The sequence below is a fragment of the Lithobates pipiens genome, unplaced genomic scaffold, assembly GCF_037356315.1.
Source record: "Lithobates pipiens isolate NorthernLeopardFrog02 unplaced genomic scaffold, aLitPip1_a1.2 Scaffold_18, whole genome shotgun sequence".
Taxonomy (NCBI): Eukaryota; Metazoa; Chordata; class Amphibia; order Anura; family Ranidae; genus Lithobates; species Lithobates pipiens.
In genome coordinates this window covers 143,092,373-143,113,666 of record NW_027507758.1, presented here as the reverse complement: position 1 = coordinate 143,113,666, position 21,294 = coordinate 143,092,373, and the positions used below count along the sequence as shown (strand labels likewise).

The window sequence follows — 21,294 nt, the reverse complement described above, 5'->3', positions numbered from 1 at the left end:
GGAACCGTGCTCCATCTTTCGTGCCAGTAGAAGGACTAGTGCCCCAAGGGCCAAATAAAGGCAAGCAAAAGGCCCCATTCAGCCCATGGGCTGCAGTTTGGAGACCCCTGCTCTAAACCATCAAACCACTGCAGATCACTTAAGAGGGGGAGCAAGGGCTGACGCCCACCTGAATGAGCCCATAGTATCAGAAGCATTTTGGATGTGTTCCTTAACCTCCCAGGCGGTGATCCCGAGTCTGCCTTGGGTTGGGATTTCAGTACCATAAGAGGTAACTGCGAGCCAGACTCGGGATCGCATTGCTGGATACAGGGAGGACACAGGGAGAAGTTACTTACCTTGTCCCCTGGATCCAGCGATGTCTCCGCGCTGTGTGATCAAGCTGTCCTCCACTCGATACGTTATGGCGCACAGGAGCGGAGATCGGCGCCAAATTCAAAAAAGTAAAAACACACAAAACACATACAGTACTGTAATCTTACAGATTACAGTACTGTATAAAAAAATTACACACTCCCTTTGTCCCTAGTGGTCTGTGCAGTGGTTTGCATACACTTTTATATTATAAATACTGTTTTTTTTGCCTGGAATTTGGAGATTGTCCATAGCAACCAAAAAGTGTCCCTTTATGTCAAAAGTGATTTTAGACCAACTAGAAAACAGCGATAATAAATTATAATCACTTGCAGAATTGAGCGATAGCGATTTGTGGGGAAATTCGTCATCAAACACTAAATCTAATGACAGCGACAATTCTGCAAATGAGCAAATGTCAGTGTTTTTGGATTTGATTACATTATTGAATAATTTTTATTATTATTTATTATATTATAAACTTTATCATACCCGAGATGTCTGCTAGACTCTGGTTAGAACAGATTTAAGAGAGTTTTTCCTAAGAATTACAGGACTACAATATAAAACACCAAATTACCATGCAAAATTAGTGAACCGCTTTCAGCACCTAAAACCAGAACTAATCATACCGCCAGGGAGGTTAACCTATTAAAGTGCAATAAAGGCAAAACTTTTTTTATTCATTTAGGATAGAGGGCTAAGGGATTAGAACACCTATTTGGTCTTAAGACCCCTTTCACACCAGGGCGTTTTTCAGGCGCTATAGCGTTAGAAATAGCGCCTGAAAAACGCCCTAAAGAAGCTGCACCATTGTCTGTAGTGTGAAAGCCCTGAGGGCTTTCACACTACAGCGGTGCGCTGGCAGGACGTCAGAAAAAAGTCCTGCCAGCAGCTTCTTTGGAGCGGGGAAGGAGCGGTGTGTTTACCGCTCCTCCACCGCTGCTGCCCATTGAAATCAATGGGGCAGCGCTGTAATGCCGCCGGCAAAACGCCGCTATTGCGGCGTATTGCCGGCGGTTTTAACCCTTTCGCGGCCGCTAGCAGGGGGTAAAAGCGCCCGCTAGCGGCCGAAATGCGCCGCAAATCCGGCGATAAAACGCCGCTAAACATAGCGGCGTTTTACCGCCGCCGCTATCAGCGGTGTGGTGTGAAAGCAGTCTAAGTGTGGCCTCTGTTCCTAATAGGGAGATTGAGTTTTTACCAGAACAGTAATAGAGGGGAAACCTTCAAATGGGGACACTAGTTCTAGTAATCCTGATGACACCCTGGGATTCCCTCCCTTTGGAGGGATGCCGGTTCACTTTCTGTTTTGGCTATGGGAAATCATACCATAAAGTATATCTTACTGGTAAACCATGTAATTACGTGAGTAGAGTGTTTCAATCATGAATGTTAACAAACAAGGAATAACATACTACCACATCATTCTGTCTAATTATACCATGGCCAGATTATCATAATGCCCCGTACACACGAGCGGACTTTTCGACATCCAAACTCCGACGGACTGAGTCCGGCGGACTATCCGATCGTGTGTGGGCTGCAACGGACTTTAGCGAAGCTAAAGTCTGACGGACTTTAGAAATGAAGCATGCTTTAAATTTTCCCGACGGAACTCCGCCGGACCCGGTCCCCTTTGAAAAATCCGCTCGTGTGTGTGCTACTCCGACGGACTAAAACCGACGCTAGGGCAGCTATTGGCTACTGTCTAGGAACTTCCTACGTCGAATCCAGTCGTACGTCATCACGTTCGACTCCGTCGGAGTTTGGTGTGATGGTGTGTGGTCAAGTCCGTTCGGTCGAAAAGTCCGCCAGAACTCCGTCGGAACTCCGGCGGAACTCCGGCGGAACTCCTTTGGAGGTCTGTCAGACTTAATCCCTCTCGTGTGTACGGGGCATTAGGGACGGTGAATCTGTCAGTTTTTTTTCTGTAGATATAATATAAGCACAGCTTGCACATATATTTGCAGTGTTGTGGCTAAACCCCATGTTTTTAAAGTGAATTGTTAGACAGGGTCAATTCAGTTTGTTGCAGGCTGGCTGGTAATTTGGGAATTTATGTTTGTTTTTTGACATGCCTTGCCTTTCCATGTGCTCCTTGTTGTAAGGCCAGTTATAGGTTGGGGTGGTTGCCATATAGTTGGTTAATTGGTGCGGGGGCACACTGAATACCTTTGCTGCCATTGTGCTATTGCTGGGTGCCCAGTGCATCCCTTTACCTTTAAGGAGAAGTGGGCTCCCTCCTGACATACCTGCCCTTAATCTATCCATTATTATATATGTGCTCCAATTTGTAAATTTAGGACTGCAGTACACTGGGGTGCCGTGACATGGCCGCTGAAGCTTACGCATATATTTGCAGATGTGTGAAAATGAAACGCCTGGTTTAAATGTGTACTGTTACACAGAAGGATTTGGTATGTTGCAGGCTGGCTGGTAAGTGAGCTGGGAATTTTTGCTTTTTTTTTTGATCCTGATGACACCCAGGGATTCCCTCATAAAGTACATCTTACTGGTAAACCGTAAAAACTGTAATTACATTGAGTAAAGTGTTGCAATCGTGAATGGAAACAAACAAGCAATAAAAAAAAAAAATCACATTTACAATTATACATGAACTTTGGGCCCATTATTTTTTCCAATCATGATTAGCAGGGGGTACCAGATAGTGAAAGATAAGGCCAGCCATGGACAGAGCAATTTTCATTCCTGCAACTACAGTCGATGTGAATACACTGATTTTTTACCAGCGGCTATAGCTGCCACTAGCAATAATCGCATGTAAAATCTGACAGGCTGTACATGGCTATAAATCAACAGTGAGGTCCATCAAATGCCGCCTACACACGATCGGAATTCTTGTCGGAAAAAGCTCTGATGGTTTTCACGCGGTCACAATAAATTTGAATCGTTTAGAACGTGGTGACGTACAACACGTACGACGGGACTAGAAAAAAGTAAATAGCCACTAGCCAATAGCTTCCGTCTCCTAGTTGAATCTGAGTATGCGTGATTTTTGGCATGTCGGAATTTACGATAGAAAGTTTTTCCGTCGGGAAAATTGAGAACATGCTATAAATTTTTGGCTTGCAGAAATTCGGACAGTTAAATTCCGATGGAGCATACACACGGTCGCATTTTCCAATGAAAAGCTCTTATCTGTCTTTTTCTGGCCAGAATTCCGATCATGTGTACGTGGCATTAGTGTCTGGAGGGCCCTAAATGCAGCATGCACCATTTTTCGGATTATAGGATTATTATTAGACACCGTGCATTTTCGAAGTGCTGAAAATAGCATTTAAATATAACCTTGGGGTTTTTTCAAATAACATTTTTTTTTTTTAAACTTCCTATCATCAAGAGAAAATTTAGGCCGTTACAAATTTAATTTACATATCTATATTTCCTTCCAAAATATCCCAGATGTCCCTAGCCTCTAATTCATTAAGCAGATTAAAGGAAAATATTCTCACTCTAAAGAAGAAAATTATCTATAATTGTACATGAAATAATTATATGAAATCAACTATAATTTACACATTTAATTTTTCTTCCTGGCTTTCGGAACATTCGGAATAACAATTTTACAATAAGTGATCCTAAACCTCCACCACAAAGTTTTGTGTGTAAAATGTCATTGACCAAACATGGTCATATCGGATCAATGATATCACCAATATCCCTGCCACTTTGTTTGAGTGTGGCTAGGCATGGAATTCCACAGCCGCAGCTGACTGGGCCGGCATCCTGATATTGGCGTTTGAGCTGAACCCTTCGCTCATCTTTACTTCTGGTCTACAGCACATCTTTGATGCCTCTTCCTGTCTAATGTATGGACTCCAGCAATGGTTACATGGCATTTTTTTTAGAGAGGGTCTCCTGATGACAGCAGTGACTTGTGCAATGTCTCAGAGAGGGGTCTGTATCCACTGAGAGGAGGATAGCACAGGTGACTGTGGGAGCGTATCTGAAGGTACAGACAGAGCTGAGAGTGGAATGTAGCAAGTCAGATGGGTGTAGAGCAGGGCTTCTCAACCAAGGTTCCTCTAGAGCAGGGATATGCAATTAGCGGACCTCCAGCTGTTGAAAACTACAAGTCCCATCATGCCTCTGCCTCTGGGTGTCATGCTTGTGGCTGTCAGAGTCTTGCTATGCCTCAAGGGACTTGTAGTTCTGCAACAGCTGGAGGTCCGCTAATTGCATATCCCTGCTCTAGAGGTTGCTAGGGGTTCTTTGAGCAGTTTCTGCCTCTCAGCTAAGTTCCCACTGACACCCTTGATAATTTTAGCTATCTGTTAGGTGGCAATTCTTCCCAATGACCACAAGTGTAAGAAGCATTCTTCCTACTGACCACCACACTAATGTATTATGAGTTGTAGATATAATCATTTAGAGCAGGGGTTCCTTGAGACCAGAAAGTTATTTCAAGGGTTCCTCTGTGTTGAAAAGGTTGGGAAAGGTTTGTGTAGAGTGTGCCAGAGACTGTGTGTGGGCACAGGTGTCTCGGAGGCTCACAGGGCATACTAGGAGTTACTAGATGACACAGGATGCTCTAGGGTCCACTGGAGTCATAAGGCTCATAGGCGGCACTAGACAACTCAGGATGCTTTGAGGTGCACTGGAGCACTGGGTTTTACTAAACTCTGAGTACACTGGAGTCAGACACAGGAGACACACAGGTAAGTACTACAGCAGGCAAGAAGAATCTGCTCAAGCATAGTGACACATTGCTTGAACATCCGGCCATGTGTTGCTTCACAATTTAAAGATGTGCCAACCAAGAGAGCTGTCTCCTGATTGGTTCAGGCATCAAACCTGAGAGCCGTCTCCGAATTAGCTGTAGCACCAGAGCTTGGGATGAAACCCAGAAGTGCCAGCAGCTGGAGAAGACACCCAGCACAGGATCCAAGAGATGGTAAAAGTGGCATGCAATATGTGCTGAAATGACCATTGGCAACATGTGTGTTGTCACTCTATAACAGGAAGTGCCTGAACAAAAACCTTCATGGCAGCATTACCAGGTATTTAACAAAATGTAAATCTATCGAAATGTACTTTTTAAATTACATTAACATTTTAAAGCTTTTTTAAGGTGTTAGTACCATTAGAACCTATGCATGCAGAGCACGTTTTGTGCTTACTATTCTACTTATTTACAAAGTTCCATAAAAAATGAATGTTGCTATACTGCATTTATTTCCATAAATACAGCGGAAATATAAATAGATTTCTCCATGACTGTCATTCTCACTGACAGATCTACCCATCCATGGCCACTCTAAGAATATTTCATGGGGTGGTTACCCTTATAAATGAATAATAAAACACAACTTCCTTTCTGAAAAAAATAAATAAAGCGCAAATGATGGCAAAACCTGGCTCCTGCTGAATTATTATCTTGTAATGACTGAAGCTGGTTTCGAAAAATACTGTTAGGCATCAGATGAACTTTGTAAGACTGCAAATGTCTTTTTTTTGGAATGAGCACAATGAATGAATTTTTGCACCAGGCAGACATCACCGGTGCTGATCATCTAACATGTATGAAAGGGTTCCAATGACAAAACGGTGCTTGACGCGTTTTTGGACACGCGTTTTTACAGCGATTTTGCCACGTTTTACGGGGTTTTTTTTACACGATGGTTGCTTAGCAACCAGATATATACAGTGGAAAAAAAAGAAAAAAAATTGCGGCAAAAACGTGGTAAAAAAAGTGGTACTTGCGTTTTTGATGCAGGTCCATTGACTTCTATTACATGCAAAACACTGCATTTTGCATGAAAAAAAGTCCCCGACCCTTTCCAAAAATGCAGAGGCACAAAAATGCATTGATGTGAACATGTTCCATAGGAACCCGTTAAAAAATTTCCTTGCATTTCTGCAAAATGCATCAAAATACGCGTTAGTGTGAATCAAGCCTTAATCTGCCAAAAAAAAAAAGCAAATTCATGGGCATGTGTGCAAAAATGTAAAATACACAGAAAGAAGCACCGCAGAGACAACCAAAAGCAAACTGTATAGGTGGGAACCCAGCCTAATTTTTCTGTTTACCATTATCATTGAAAGTGAAAGTAATGCCGCGTACACTCGATCGAATTGTCCTGCGTACATAGTCCGCCAGACCGCATTTCACCAGACAATCTGATCGTGTGTGGGCTGCAGCGGACTTTTTCAGCGTAAAGTCCAGCGGACTTAGAAAGTAGTTTTGCAGCCCAATCTTTCTTGGGTTTCAGCAGACAATACGTTCGTGAGTATGCTAGTCTGGCGGACTAAGAATGACGCATGCTCAGAAGCAAGTACGAGAAGGAAGCTATTGGCTACTGGCTATTAAGTTTCCTTTTTCTAGTCCCGTCGTATGTGCTGTACTTCATCGCGCTAGCAATCGCCAGACTTTCCGTGTGTCGCCAAGTCAGTTCGGTAGAAAGTCTGCCGGACTATCCGCCGGATTGTTTGCCGGACTAAGTACGCCGGACAATTTGATCGTGTGTACAAGGCTTTAAAGAAACCCCCACATTTTGGATTGTCCCCAGAAAAGTAGTAGAGGGGAAATTTTCCAATAGGGACACTAGTTCTGGTGACCAGGGGGTCCCCAAGAAATTCCCTTAATTTGCAGGGATTACGCTCTCACTTCCTGTTTGGCTATGGGACAGGAAGTGAAAGGAAATCTCCCAAATGGGACACTGACAGGGGTTATAATCCTCCCTTACTGTAACCAAAATTAAAAAAAAAAGTGCCCATAGTTATTATTTTAATGCATCCAATTAAAGTAAAAACACTCCACTAGCTTCCCTCATCCCTAAACACTTACCTGGCTCCATGTCACTGCTCCAGCATTGTCTTCAGGTCCCACACCACCCCCCTCAGTATAATCTCTTTTTATAACAAAAAGAAAAAATAATAGTGCCTGCAAACTGCCTCCCATTCTCTGCGGTAATGGGTGCTTTTACACCTAGGCGGGGCGCTTGCGGGACGTTCGGAAATGTCCTGCAAGCAGGATCTTTGGGGCGGGTTGGGAGCGCTGTCTACAGCGCTCCCAAAACGCCCATACCCATTGCAATAAATGGACAGCATTTCCAAAGCACCTGAAAAGCACTTCAGATTTACCGCAACGCATGAGTTTTTAACCCCTTCTTTAGCGTTAAAAGCCCCCCCCCCCGCTAGCGGGCGAAAAAGCAGCTTTAAAAAAAAAACAGCAGTAAAGCGCAGCTAAAACTAGCATCGCTTTACCGTCAACATGCCCCAGTGTGAAAGGGGTCTTAGGGTAACTCCACTTTTGTTGAAAAAACAAAACAAAAAAACAATAACTCTGGGTGATCCATGTACATTGCAAGGATTTTAACACACTTTGTTGTAGATTGCTACCTGTTACTTTAGAAGTAAATAACACTTTAGGAGTATCTAACCAAAACTTACATTTTTCTTGCAGGGATGCCTAAAATGGGAGTTGTATCTTAGTGCAGAATTCTGGGAAAATCAGTAGAGCCAATCACACAAGCAGGAAATGGCATCTCTGGTGTTTAGTATGTGTATAAGTACAGAATGCCTCCAGGTTGCCAAATTGCATTGAATTTTACAGGAAATTACAGTGCTGAAAAATGAAAAAAATATAAATACATTTTAATAACAAATTACAATATGGCTTGCGTTGCAAATTTATATGCTATTTTTTCTATTTGTGATTATTTTTTTCCCCAGGAAAGTAGAGTTACCCTATGCATTTGGAGTCGTCATGAAAGTATATATTTATATTCTATGATCCTTGGCTCCATCTAATAGTGATAATGCTGCATTTTCCAAAAACTTTTTTTGTTTTTTTGTTTATGAATGAATGACATTCTACTTGTAGAGGAAATAGAAGGAAAATATTCAGTATTCAGTTTTGCATAACTAGCACAGAACGAATGTACCAGTAGTTTCGCTGGAAAATAAATATGCTAACTTTACTACACTGCTAAGATGGACCTCACTGCCAATAGGATCAATAGTTTGCAATAATTAATGCAATTATTTCCAAATAAAATAAAAAAAACAAAGGAATAGTCAAATATCTCAGAGTTTTCAAACTCTGCCATACAAAAAATGTCTATTTCCTACGGGATGAATGTATATGTACAAATCAGTTATCATTCTGACAGATAACGCTTAACCTTGTATTTAAAATTAGTATCTGATACAATGTGAGGAGTGGAAACGAGTACTTCCTGTCTCCAACATCATGTATTGTAATCGCAGTCCCTACACTAAGGCCATTTCCCTTTTGTGTAGAATAAAGGAACTCTGCAGTCAGGATTTTAGGAAGGATTGCACCTAACCGACTAAGTGCAATTACTGCAAAAAAAATGAACCTTATTTTAGATGTGCAATGTGCCCAGCCAGTCAGACAGGCTATAGACGAGTCGAGAACGTTCTGTTGAACATAGCGAATACGATTGCGCCATCATTTGTTTTGTTCTTCTTTAAAGTGAAGTTCCACTTTAAAGTTGAGTTGCACTCCTTACATGCCACTTGGCATGTCATTTATTTTTTGGGGAGGGGGGGGGGTACCTAGTTATGACAAGTACCCAGCTCCCACTTCCACTCGGGTCACCTAGGTGATTCCTCCTTTCCCCCTCGCTCCCTGCTATCTTCTGAGACATGTCACAAGTTCCAAAAGATTGCCCAGCCAATGAGAAGGCGCAGTGCGCATCTGGCTGTGAAGCCTTAAGCTGTCAGAGCTGGGTGCCCACAGTAATGAGGGTGGCACCGCTGAGAGGAGAGTGAGAGGAGCAAGGTTTCGGGTGCCCAAAAAGCTTGATCCTGGCACAGGTGAGCGTGTATTTATTAAATGTCAGCAGCTACACTTTTTGTAGCTGCTGACTTTTAATAAACTTAAAAACGACTGAATCACTGCTTTAACCAGTTCAGCTTTTTTGACCCTTTATTATTATTATTTAAGATACTTATATAGCGCAGTCAATTTACGCAGCACTTTACATATACATTGTATATTCACATCAGTCCCTACCCTCAAGGAGCTTACAAACTAAGGTCCCTAACTCACATTCATATACTAGGGCAGTGATGGCGAACCTTGGCACCCCAGATGTTTTGGAACTACATTTCCCATGATGCTCCACTACAATGCAAGGTGCCAGAGCATCATGGGAAATGTAGTTCCAAAACATCTGGGGTGCCAAGGTTCGCCATCACTGTACTAGAGCATAGTCAGACAGAAGCCAATTAACCTACCAGCATGTCTTTGGAGTGTGGGAGGAAACCGGAGTACCCGGAGGAAACCCACACAGGCACAGGCAGAACGTGCAAACTCCAGGCAGGTAGTGTCGTGGTCAGGATTTGAACCACCGACCCTTTTTACTGCTAGGTGAAAGTGCTACCCATTACACCACTGTTTCGACCCCTTTCACACTGCGAGCGCCGGCTGTTAGTGTTAAAGCGCTGCTCGTTTTAGGGTTGTGTGGGTTTTGTTCAGCTGGCTTGAAAGACGCTATAACTTTTGTGCAAGCCAAACAATATATGCTTATTGAGATTTTTTTTTACCAAACATATGTAGAAGAATACATATTGGCCTATTTATTATAGAAAAAAGTAAAAATTATTATTTTATTTTTTTCAAAAGTGTCGTTCTATTTTTGTTTATAGCGCAAAAAATAAAAAACACACAGGTAATCAAATACAACCAAAAGAAAGCTCTATTTGTGGGGAGAAAAAAAGGACATCAACTTTGTTTGGGTACAGCATCGCACGACTGCGCAATTGTCAGTTAAAGCAACACAGTGGCATATCACAAAAAATGGCCTGGTCATTAAGGGGGAAAATCTTCTGGTCCTTAAGTGGTTAAAGTCCAACAAATGTACACTTCACGATATACCAGTACGCACATCACAACTTTGCTTGCAACTGCATTTTTTCAGTTCTGCCACCATCGTATAATAAAACCTCTTGTTGCTATGTTTGTGTCTCCTATAAAACATTGTGAGACATGGCAGAGTTATGCTTTACATCCTTCCAGCTACTTCCTGCTACTGTACAGATTGTCTTTGGAGATGGGCCAAACATAAAATAATAAAACTGGACGAATCCGCTTCTTTTAAAATTGAGAATAATGAACGGATGTAGATGTGACCTTGCCAAGACACCGCAAAAAATTTCAGAGGAACGAGATTTCACAACACGTACATCCATAAAACCACTGGATTTAGTTTCTTTTTTTTTTAGAAATAGAGAACAACTTGCAGCATGGATTGTGGAAGCAATGTCAGGACAAGCTTCTAGTCCTCTGCTGATGGTTCAAAATACAAAAAAACCTAAAAAATAAATTAAAAAAAACAGCCTTTGGGATGCAGAGTAAAAATAAATATTTCTTAACAACAAACTGCTTTAAATTGTCATATATAGATTTAATTTCAAATATATATATATATATATATATATATATATATATATATATATATAATTCTTTGGCAATAACATGATATAGGTGGATTTTTGCCAATCACAGGCTGTGTCAAACCCCTCCAACCTGTGTCTTAGAATAAGTGGATGGTGAAGCCTCCATCAAGCTACATGTAATATCACACCCCCATTGTGTTTAGCTGGTTAATGGGCATGGAGGAGGAGAGAGGGAGTGGGCTGTCAATTACCACTGTGTATACGCCCACATGTGTGACTCTATAGTAACATGGGCTGCTCAGATGTGATGGGGGGGAAAACTGCTCAGAGTAGAAAATGGGATGAAAACTGAGCATGTGCAGTAGCTGCCAACACTATGCAAAATCCCTAACTGCAGTGGGGACATGAACAGAAGGTGGAGAATCAGCCAGGTTTTTTGAAGAATACAGGAAACAAATCTCATAATGAGTATGAACAGTATGTCATACACAATTTACTGATGATGTGGGTTTTAAAGACACTAAAACAAATATTTTTATGTTCATGTTATATTGACTGCGGGAATCAGTCTTTTTTTTTTAATATATTTCTACTCTATGTCAAAGTTTTAAAAACTTGACAGAAAACAGGCTGCATTTGGTATATAGAGCAATTATTTCACAGGTCTTTATAATTGGGCATCTAAGTGAACATATATAAAAATTTCCAATACGAATGTAAATTTGGTTTAGGCAAAAGGTAATTAAATGATAGTGGTATTAAAAGTATCCTTAAAAATACTCATCCTTCCACCCCCAGCAAGCCCCACAAAGTGTAAAGCCCCATACACACTGACAGATTTTCTGCTGGTTTCTTCCTTCAGATTTACTAAAACCATATAATATGATGTCAAACCTTAGAAGTTTCAATTTGTATGTAATCAGGCAGGCCCTTATACTACATGGTTTTGGTAAATCTGAAGACAAAAATCAGCAGAAAATGTGATAGTGTGTATGGGGCCTTAGAGCTGTTCATACCTTTGGGTTGTACTGAGCTGCATTACCAAACGTCTTGCTTTAAAACATTACATTCATGTGTATGGGCTGCCAATGCACCCCAACGCAGGGAAAAAATAAATAAAAACCGCACTGTTTTTCCTTATACAGCACATCACAATATACATGATGATCATGGTGCCCTGTAGTGCAGACGTGTTGCATTCATTTCTTGGGCGACATTCCAAATGGATGGCACAACAATACCCGAAACAGGTCTGCCAATCGGCTCCCAATCAGGGACTGCAGTTTTCTGGTGGGGGGGGGGGGGGGGGGGGCGACCGCCTGTCCGAACACAATAGACAAGCAGGGGTGATCGCTGAACTAACATTGAATAATTAGTACAGCGGCTTGGACCTCAGCTTGGTTGAAAGAAAAAAATAAATCTGTAGTTTGTTTGCGGCTTTAGGGGAGTTGCTGGCAAGAGACTAGGGAGCATTTAAAAGATTATTGTTTGCCTTTAGGCAATCACTGTGCAATGTCACCCTTCACCTTAGTTTTCTCAGGACTAACTCAAAAGCAGGATCTTCCTTAAGAGTGATTTAAAGTAGATCTAAATCCAATCATCAAAGACATAATCTTTAACATGTCAATATCCTTTTAAAAGTAAAAGCTGAACTTCAGGCAAATATAAAACATACAAACTAATGTACATCTGTATTAATAAATACATTACAGGCATACCCCACTTTTAAGTACACAATGGGGTTTATTTACTAAAGCTGGAAAGTGCAAAATCAGGCTGACTTCTGCATAGAAACCAATGAGCTTCCAGGTTTTATTATGAAAGCTTTATTGAAAAAGCTGGGGTCAGAAGCTCATTGGTTTCTATGTAGAAGTGAGCCTGATTTTGTACTTTCCAGCTTTAGTAAATAAAGCCCATTGCATACTTAAAAGTAGGGGTGCACTGAATGGGTTTTTTGGTGCCGAAACTGAAAATGAAAAATACACCATGCCGAAAACCAAAACCGATACCGAAAATTACCATTTTTTAAAAATATTTTTATACAGGAGATGGTCAGAGACTGAGAACATGGTACAGGAGATGGTCAGAGACTGAAGACATGGTACAGGAGATGGTCAGAGACTGGGGACATGGTACAGGAGATGGTCAGAGACTGGGGACATGGTACAGGAGATGGTCAGAGACTGGGGACATGGTACAGGAGATGGTCAGAGACTGGGGACATGGTACAGGAGATGGTCAGAGACTGGGGACATGGTACAGGAGATGGTCAGAGACTGGGGTCATGGTACAGGATATGGTCAGAGACTGGGGTCATGGTACAGGAGATGGTCAGAGACTGGGGACATGGTACAGGAGATGGTCAGAGGCTGAGGACATGGTACAGGAGATGGTCAGAGGCTGGGGACATGGTACAGGAGATGGTCAGAGGCTGGGGACATGGTACAGGAGATGGTTAGAAGCTGGGGACATGGTACAGGAGGTGGTCAGAGACTGGGGACATGGTACAAGAGATGGTCAGAGACTGGGGACATAATACAGGAGATGGTCAGAGACTGGGGACATGGTACAGGAGATGGTCAGAGACTGGGGACATGGTATAGGGGGTGGTCAGAGACTGGGGTCATGGTACAGGAGATGGTCAGAGACTGGGGACATGGTACAGGAGATGGTCAGAGACTGGGGACATGGTACAGGAGATGGTCAGAGGCTGGGGACATGGTACAGGAGATGGTCAGAGGCTGGGGACATGGTACAGGAGATGGTCAGAGGCTGGGGACATGGTACAGGAGATGGTCAGAAGCTGGAGACATGGTACAGGAGGTGGTCAGAGACTGGGGACATGGTACAAGAGATGGTCAGAGACTGGGGACATAATACAGGAGATGGTCAGAGACTGGGGACATGGTACAGGAGGTGGTCAGAGACTGGGGACATGGTATAGGAGGTGGTCAGAGACTGGGGACATGGTACAGGAGATGGTCAGAGACTGGAGACATGGTATAGGAGGTGGTCAGAGACTGGGGACATGGTACAGGAGGTGGTTAGAGACTGGCGACATGGTACAGGAGATGGTCAGAGACTGGCGACATGGTACAGGAGATGGTCAGAGACTGTCGACATGGTACAGGAGATGGTCAGAGACTGTCGACATGGTACAGGCGATGGTCAGAGACTGCGGACATAATAAAAGAGATAAGTGCAGCCATTGTTGTCTCCAGTGCAGCCAGTGTTGTCTCCAGTGCAGCCAGTGTTGTCTCCAGTGCAGCCAGTGTTGTCTCCAGTGCAGCCAGTGTTGCCTCCAGTGCAGCCAGTGTGTCTCCAGTGCAGCCCATGTTGTAACCAGTGTAGGGAAGAGAGAGGAGAGCCGCCTCCGCCGCCTGGTTGAATAGACCGCCAGGAACATCACAGCTTTCATTTCAATAGCTGTGTGTTCCCCGTCGCGTGCTGTCACATACAGCCCCTCCTCCTTGTCCAGGCACTTTGATAGACAGATTGCCCGTCAAATCCTGGGATGGGTGATCTGTCAATCAAAGTTCCCCAGACAAGGGGGAGGGGCTGTATGTGATGGCGCGCGACAGGGAACACGCAGCTATTGAAATTAAAGCTGTGATGTTCCCAGCGCTCTATACAACCAGGCGACAGAGGCGGCTCTCCTGCGCTATACACTCCCCATGATGGGTGGCTCCAGGGGCGGGGCGGTGCTCCACCCCCACCCAATTTTCAGCTCGATTATCGGACGTTTTTTCATTTTGGCAAATGGCCGAAAAGAGCATTTTCGGCCGATATGTTTCAGCGGCCGAAATTTCTGTGCATCCCTACTTAAAAGTGTATTACATGCACTTTTCAAATGCAAGCAGTGCAAGTGCCAATTTGATTTGTCATCAGCCTCTTGCAATCTACTTAGCAGCAGAGCTTATACTGGGAGAGAAAGAAGCAGCAGGAGTTATGCTGCAGTGCTCATGAGCTAACAAGGAATATGCCGATAGGAGAAACGAGTGGAGTAAATCACTGGATTGCTTCTCCTTCTGCCTCATCAGTCAAGACATGTAAGAATTACTTAACTGCAGTATAGAAAACCTAGTTCTCCTGCCCTGCCAGACCTGATTGTGCTGTGTGATAGATCTGTATAAATCTCAGGACAGGATGGATAAAAATTTGAATTCTTTGGAAAGCAAAACGCTCCCATATACAATATACCTGTATATGCATATGTATTTTTAGCTGACTGCCTGGAGTTCCCTTTTAAATCTCCAGCTGTCAATCAAATAATGCCTAATAATCCTTTCTTGAAGGTCCTTCCTTGTATAGGCACTTCCTGGTATGGTGTGACAACGCTTTGTCCCAGAGTCTATAAACCACATATAGGCCTATAACTCAAAATAATAAACAGAATGAAGGCTTTAATAATATATAACACATAAGAATATTTTCATTAATTCTTTTCCTTTATACAGCGAGGGGAAAAAGTATTTGATCCCCTGCTGATTTTGTACATTTGCCCACTGGCAAAGAAATGAACAGTCTATACATTTTAATGGTAGGTTTATTTTAACAGTGAGAGACAGAATAACAACATAAATATTGAAAAAACAAAAGAGCATTTCAAGTTATATATTGATTTCCATTTTAATGAGTGAAATAAGTATTTGATCTATCAATCAGCAAGATTTCTAGCTCCCAGTTGTCTTCTATACAGGTAACAAGCTGAGATTAGGAGCACACTCTTAAAGAAAGTGCTCCTAATCTCAGCTTGTTGCCAGTATAAAAGACACCTGTCCACAGAAGCAATCAGTTAATCAGATTCCAATCTCTCCACCATGGCCAAGACCAAAGAGCTGTTCAAGGATGTCAGGGACAAGATTGTAGACCTACACAAAGCTGGAATGGGCTACAAGACCTTTGCCAAGCAGCTTGGTGAGAGGGTGACAACAGTTGGTGTGATTATTCACAAATGGTAGAAACATAAAATAACTGTCAATCTCCCTCAGTCTGGGGCACAAAGGCAAGAACTCCCCTCGTGGAGTTTCAATGATCATGAGAACGGTGAGGAATCAGCCCAGAACTACACGGGAGGATCTTGTCAATGATCTCAAGGCAGCTGGGACAATAGTAACCAATAAAACAATTAGTAACACACTACGCCATGAAGGAATGAAATCCCTCAAGGTCAACCTGCTTAAGAAAGCACATGTACAGGCTCATCTGAAGTTTTCTAATGAACATCTGAATGATTCAGAGGAGAACTGGATGAAAGTGTTGTGGTCAGATGAGACCAAAATCAAGCTCTCTGGCATCAACTCAACTACCTATGACCCCAAGAACACCATCCCCACGGTCAAACATGGAGGGGGAAGATTACACTTTGGAGGTGTTTTTCAACTAAGGAGACAGGACAACTTCACCACATCAAAGGGACAATGGATGGGGCCATGTACCTTCAAATCTTAGGTGAGAACCTCCTTCCCTCAGCCAGTGCATTTAAAATGGGTCGTGGATTGGTACTCCAGCATGACAATGGCCCAAAACACTAAATCTCTCAACATGTGTGCAAACCTGGTGGCCAATTACAAGAAACGTCCGACTTCTATGATTGCCAACAAGGGTTTTGCCATCAAGTCATGTTTTGCAAAGGGGGCAAATACTTATTTCAGTCAATAAAATGCAAATCAATGTATTACTTTTTTGAAATGCGTTTTTCTGGATATTTTTGTTTGTTATTCTGTCTCTCACTGTTAAAATAAACCTACCATTAAAATTATAGATGGATCATTTCTTTGTAAGTGGGCAAACGTACAAAATCAGCAGGGGATTAAATACTTTTTTTCCTCACTGCATGTATATACATTAGCAAAAAGAATAAACATCCCCTTTCAAGTGTATTTCAGAACATAATAAAAAAATAAATAAGCAAAACATTTCTCCAATGCATGCCCATTTCTCATGTTTTATCCCTTTAAAGACCATGCAAGTAGAGTAAAGAAATGGTGTCAGCCCTGTCCAGTTTCCTTTTGCCAAGTTACAGAATACCTTCTCTTCTCATCATTTCCATCACATGAGAGGTGGGGAGGGAAGAACTAGGAATGGAACTGATTAGACTCCTTATAATAACAGATATAGCAAAACACTTTTCAGTGGTATATTTGACCGACTGAAAGGTTTTGGAAAGGGAAATGGACAGGAAAAGTATTTATTATTACTCAGAGTGCAGAATAGGGACACGGTTAGGGAAGTTCAGCTTTTCCTCTACTCTTCCAACTCAGCTTCATGGGTTTATTACCACTTATAAACGTAATATATAATAGCTTGCAGAAAAATGCCCTAAAAAATAAATCAACTGCTTTAGCAAAAAAAAAAAAAAAAAAAAAAACACAAAGCAACGTATTATCAAAAAATAATTATTTAAGAATCCCATTATTATGATCTTCATGTCATCTTGCATTTAGTGAATTTCCAAACTAACCTTCAAAACATGCAGAAAGCATAACAAAGGAAATACAAATTCAAATAAATACGCTGAACAATTTCTATTGCAATGGAAAGTTTGTTTATGCCTGAGGCCATAGTGTATAGTCTTGGCTTATTTTTATAGCCTCTTCCTCCTACAAGATCATTACTTTAAATGTTTAAAGAAGAAACGGTAAATAAGAACTTTGTCCTGCCCTTCAAATGCTGACTATAAGGAAACTTCACAAGACTAATGTGTGACGGGAAATTTCTGTGAATGACAATAGTTAGGAAGCAGGTAAACAGGCTCACAATCGGGAAAATCGTCTTTAGTACTGATCAGGAAGAAACAAATAATAATGTCCAGAAAAGAAATGCAGAAAATGAAAATTGTAATGTCATCTCACATTGGGGATCAATGGGGAAATGCTGCTTTATAGTGGTGGTCAGTGGGAAAAAAAGCACTGTAAATGAATAATGGCAATTTATTTTACTATGTTTAATATCATTTTAATTGTCAGTAGAAGATCCTTATATTAATGGTCAGTTGGAATGAGACCCTTACATTGATAGTCAGTAAAATGACCCTTACATTGGTGATCAGTTGAGAACAAGCTCCATACACTGGTGATCAGTTGAGAACGGGCTCCATACATTGGTGATCAGTTGAGAACGGGCTCCATACATTGGTGATCGGTTGAAAAAGGGCTCCATACATTGGTGATCAGTTGAGAACAAGCTCCATACACTGGTGATCAGTTGAGAACGGGCTCCATACATTGGTGATCAGTTGAGAACGGGCTCCATACATTGGTGATCGGTTGAAAAAGGGCTCCATACATTGGTGATCAGTTGAGAATGGGCTCCACACATTGGTGATCGGTTGAGAACGGGTTCCATACATTGATGATCAGTTGAGAAAGGGCTCCATACATTGGTGGTCAGTGGAAAAGAGACCCTTTTATTAAAGTTTAGTGGAAGAGAGACTCTTACATTAATGGTCAGGAGAAAGATGTTGATATTGGTGGTCAGTGGGAGAAGGGCCCCCTTACCCTGCTGTATTAATTGTCAGTCGGAAGAATGCCATTTACAGTGGTCAAAGCGATGCCCACTTATACTGAGGGTCGCTGCTACCATGCTGTTGATGTTTGTGCTGGAACTATGCAGACCCCTTGGGAGATTAATCTACCGCTGTTCAAAGAACCCCTCCCAACCCCTGACAAAGGCTGTATATAATGCCTGATTAGAATCAGCAGAGCGCAGAAAAAAAGTTGAAGACAGTGATAGCACTGTAACTATACTGTTAGCAGTGTCACTATTCCTGCCTCTTGTTTCCATTTGGGTAAATGCTAAACTGGTGAACGGTTATCACATCCACTCTAACTTTGGAGTTTGATGAATTGGTGGCCATATGTGATTTGACAATTGGACCTTTCTTCATTTTACCTGTACCATTTGGAGAGTGACACCACGATTTTCTGTGATTGATGAATAAACTGGTGAACGGTTATCACATCCAGTCTGGCTTCAGAGTTCGATGAATTGGTGGCCATATGTGATTCGATGATTGGACCTTTCTTCGTTTTACCTGTACCATTTGGAGAGTGACACCACGATTTCCGGTGATTGATGATTATATGCCTATATATCATTACCTTCTGGTAAGCAGATTGGATTCACTTGGGTGCGTTGTGCCTTTCCACATACACAGAAGCTGGTGAAGGGCCCTTCATATCTTCTATCCATTTAGTGACAGAACGTTCATGTGAATTCAAGCGTTGCATTTTGGACTTTTATAATTTTTTATTGTTTGATGATCAACAAACTGCTGGCTTCTTTTACATATTATGCCGCATACACACGACCGGACTTTTCGACGGACTAAGTCTGACGGTCTTCCCGACGGATTTTCGACAGAGTTCCGACGGACTTTCCGAACGAACAGACTTGGCCGTACACAAAACACACCAAAGACCGACAGATTCGAACGTGATGACATACAACCGGACTAGAATAAGGCAGTTCATAGCCAATAGCTGCCCTAGCGTCGGTTTTCATCCTTCGGTCTAGCATACAGACGAACAGATTTTTCGACTGAACTTGAGTCCATTGGAAAGATTTGAAACTTGTTTTGTTTTAAATCTAAAGTTCGTCTGATTTTTAGACAGAAAAGGTCCAATGAAGCCCACACATGATCGAATTGTCCAGCGGATTCGTTCTGTTAGACCTAGTCCGTCGAAAAGTCTGGTCGTGTGTACACAGCATTAGTGTTACTACAGTTAGTGCAGATACCCACCACCTTTTCTTATAATACTGTTAGCAGCCGCTAGCGATAAGCACAAGTAAAATACGGCAGGCTGGTTGTACCCAAGTTGATTGATCAATCAGCTTAGTACATTTCACCTGTCCTTACACAGTTCAAATCTACCGGCTGAGATTCAAACCGTCTATAGTCGGCCTAATGCCGCGTACACACGAGCGGACTTTTCAACATCCAAAGTCCGACGGAATGATTCCGTCAGACTATTCGATCGTGTGTGGGCTGCAACGGACTTTTGATTCGCAAAAGTCTGACGGACTTTAGAAAAGGGAACATGCTTCAAATTTTTCAGACGGAACTCTGCCGGACCCGATCCCTTCGAAAAATTCGCTCGTGTGTATGCTATTCCGACGGACTAAAACCGACGCTAGGGCAGCTATTGGCTACTGGCTATGAACTTCCTTATTCGAGTCCAGTCGTACGTCATCACGTTCGAATCTGTCGGAGTTTGGTGTGATTGTGTGTGGCCAAGTCCGCTCAGTCGAAAAGTCAGTCAGAACTCTGTCGGAACTCCGGCAGAACTCCGGCAGGACTCCTTCGGAAGTCTGTCGGACATAAATCCTCTCGTGTGTACGGGGCTTAAGTGTCTTATTTTTCTAGCCTCCCTGAAGCCTATCAAGAATTCTAGCAGCCCACTCCTGCCTCTGATTACATTTATGGTATTATCAAGGAGAACAGGAAGAGCTGTCTGGCAATGGTTTGCACCTCCATTAATATACTGATTATTTTGCACCACACAGCACTGTGGAATAGATGACAATGTGGACCTAGCCAAAATATCAGCTGCAGTACCTGTGATGGATAAGGTCCAGGTTGATTTTAATACATGGCATGGTGAAGTCTCAGGAATACAACTCTTGTACATAAGTACAATACATAGAAATGTCCATCCCAGTGCAATCAAAGACATTGTAAACCAAACCCCATTGCTCTAACATGCACAAAAGGTTATGGACCCCCACCCGACGATGTACAAGCAAGATTCTATCCACCTTTCTGCATAGAATAGGATTGAAAAGAAATAATACCTTTCCCCTGCGTCATGAAATTACAAAAGGAAGGATATAGGAAATAACAAAATAGTAACCTGATATACGAATACGAATAAAACAGAAAGCAATGTGGGGATTTCTTGTGTGGTTATTTCTTACAAAGATTACATATTTACAGTATCTCACAAAAGTGAGTATATTTTTGTAAATATTTTATTATATCTTTTCATTGAAGGAATTACACTTTGCTACAATGTAAAGTAGTGAGTGTACAGCTTGTATAACAGTGTAAATTTGCTGTCCCCTCAAAATAACTCAACACACAGCCATTAAGGTCTAAACCACTTACAACAAAAGTGAGTACACCCCTAAATGAAAATGTCCAAATTTGGCCCAAAGTGTAAATATTTTGTGAGGCAAACAATTATTTTCCAGCACTGCCTTAATCAACCCTCTTGGGCATGGAGTTTACCAGAGCTTCACAGGTTACCACTGGAGTCATCTTCCGCATGATGACATCACGGAGCCGGTCGATGTTAGAGACCTTGCGCTCCTCCACCTTCCATTTGAGGATGTCTCACAGATGCTCAATAGCATTTAGATCTGGAGATATGCTTGGCCAGTCCATCCCCTTTACCCTCAGCTTCTTTAGCAAGGCAGTGGTTGCCTTGGAGGTGTGTTTGGGGTCGTTATCATTTTGGAATACTGCCCTGTGGCCCAGTCTCCAAAGGGAGGGGATCATGCTCTGCTTCCGTATGTCACAGTACATGTTGGCATTAATGGTTCTCT

The 21,294-nt window shown here is 42.2% G+C and overlaps 1 protein-coding gene across 4 annotated transcripts in view; it reads right to left on the bottom strand.

The window, feature by feature from the left end:
• The window catches only part of RIN2 (Ras and Rab interactor 2), a 271,299-nt gene that overhangs the window by 124,882 nt on the left and 125,123 nt on the right, over nucleotides 1-21,294 (bottom strand). The window contains exon 3 of one of the 4 annotated variants that reach the window (XM_077486211.1): nucleotides 7,771-7,945. The exons of the other annotated variants lie outside the window; for them this stretch is intronic. The gene's annotated coding sequence lies outside the window, so the exon portion shown is untranslated. The remainder of the gene's footprint in view (nucleotides 1-7,770; nucleotides 7,946-21,294) is intronic. 4 annotated transcript variants of the gene reach the window in all.